Source organism: Juglans microcarpa x Juglans regia, chromosome 7D (genome assembly GCF_004785595.1).
Source record: "Juglans microcarpa x Juglans regia isolate MS1-56 chromosome 7D, Jm3101_v1.0, whole genome shotgun sequence".
In the NCBI taxonomy this organism is placed as follows: domain Eukaryota; kingdom Viridiplantae; phylum Streptophyta; class Magnoliopsida; order Fagales; family Juglandaceae; genus Juglans; species Juglans microcarpa x Juglans regia.
In genome coordinates, this window is record NC_054606.1 from 16,971,667 (window position 1) to 16,973,813 (window position 2,147).

Consider the following 2,147-nt stretch of genomic DNA (forward strand, 5'->3'; position numbering starts at 1 on the left):
TGTTTACATACAAGTATATGTTCTCTACTTACTAAGTTGTTGATAACTCACACATTTATCTTCACAATATTTCAGATGATTTTAGTGGTTCAACTGAGGATCAGTAATAGAGAACGTGGGTAAGATTAGCTGAGAATAGTAGTTGAGTACCTAGGGGTACTAGTGCTGTTGGTGGATTTATTTATTCAGTAGATGAATTTTATAGATGATTATGAAGACTTAGGTAAGTTTATTTCATTTTATTATGTTAATTGAGACATATGGAGAAGTTGATCTATTTTATTTGGGTTACTGTATTGAGGATCTAATGGATTAGTATATGTAGTTAATCATATTAGAGGAATTTATGTTTGATTTAGAGTCTTTAGAAATATATAGTGGATATGGAGAATATATTAGAAATGTTGAAATTGGTTATCAGGCAACAGGAGTTAATGCCTGGACCTCTGGGATCGAGCCGTTACACATTTAATAAACGAAGCAAGCCAAATTCAAGTTTCATTGAGCTAGTCTCAAATGGCTAGTCGAGTAATCTTATATATTTATAGCTTTGTTTGCAGAAGATCAGTTCAAGTACTGAGATGGATGAATAGAGAAAGTACCTGTAATTTTCTCTTATAAGATTTATGTGTTGCGTATTTTGAATGTTTGCTACTAATTGTTTTCTTAATATTATATATATATATATATATATATATTTTACATTTTATTGCTAATAATCGCATATATATATACACACACATATAACAAATAATATGTGTGTGTATATGTGTATAGATATATGAGAGAGAGAGAGAGAGAGGAGGAGGAGGAGGAGATGCTTTTCATGCCTGCTCTTTTAGGGATCTTGGTAGGTTCCATGTAGGCCTGCAACCCGTCCAACCTGCATTACTTTTTGACCCAACCCGACTCGTCCGCATACTTAGATAAAAAGATCCGACCCGTAACATGTAGGTCGGGTCATTTGATATTCACCGACTCCTGAGAAAACTTTCCCAATTCCTCACACTTTTTTTTGTTTTTTCGTAGAGCTTTACCCCGAGGGGAGCCCTTCCAGAAATTCTCGACGACCAAGGTTGAACCCAGGCCGAAGAGGGGGTTTGGAAGTAGTGTTCAACCAGCAATAGACACGCCTCAGTTAGAACCTCACTAGCTTCGTCATTGCCCCAAGCGCAAAGATAACCCAGTTACCCAATTCCTCAATCACAACAAAACAAAAACCCCAAATTCCTCATAAGCAAAACGAAAACCCCAACAAAATCCAACGCCATCGCAACGTCGTTCGCATCAAATACTTCGACCCAGTGTTGTGCATGAGCTTGAATGAAGAGCTTGGCTTGTTATATTGGAGTCCATCAACGCCCACAAAGATGCCGTAAACGTCGTCGTCGCGGGCTTCGATGCCTTTGTGTTCACGGGCTCGGCAGCTGGAACTGTCAAGGTATGGCGAAGGGAGCTATAGAACCAAGCACTTCCTGGGAATGTGAGAAGAGGCAGAGTGAGAGCCAAAGTGAAGAAGAGGCAATGATCGCCTGAGTTAGGGAAGGGCAGATGAAATCTATGTAAAATCTTACCTAATCAATGGTCATCCAACGTTGGTTGCAGATGAAACAACAAGTGATTCGCAATCATCGGTGACCAACAGGGGCGACTTGGTTGATAGGGTTGTGTCTGAAGATCAATCATCGAAGTGTTTTATTTTATTTTTTGTAAGAGTCGGGTCTACCCGTTATTTATCGGGTTTGACCTGACATTGATGCAAAACCGTCTTCTATCGGACGGATCTAATAGGGTCAGACGGGTTGACGGGTCCAACGGGTATTTTGCACAGCCCTAGTTCCATGTATATGATTGTGAATTTTTTTTTTTTTTTACTTAATGATTAAGAAAGTGATTTTAAGTATATTAGTATATTTTTTTATTTCTTAAAAATATTTTTAAAATGTGAAAAGAAAATAAAAGCCGCTTGGCGTACTGTGGGGTGACAGAGTAGCTCCACTCAACTATAAAATACTTTGCCAATTGCTTAATTCATTATCATATTAATAATACTGCTTCTCCTCAGTAATTCTTACCATTATGATTGATATGTATTTTTAAGTATATTTTGTCACATAAAAAACACGGCAACACTTTTAATAGGCTAT

At 37.5% G+C, this 2,147-nt stretch overlaps 1 non-coding gene across 1 annotated transcript; it reads right to left on the reverse strand.

The window, feature by feature from the left end:
* Positions 1-1,029: 1,029 nt before the first annotated feature.
* Positions 1,030-1,180, reverse strand: LOC121240112. The gene has a single exon (XR_005935445.1). It is a non-coding gene; the product is annotated as a U4 spliceosomal RNA (small nuclear RNA).
* Positions 1,181-2,147: the final 967 nt, after the last annotated feature.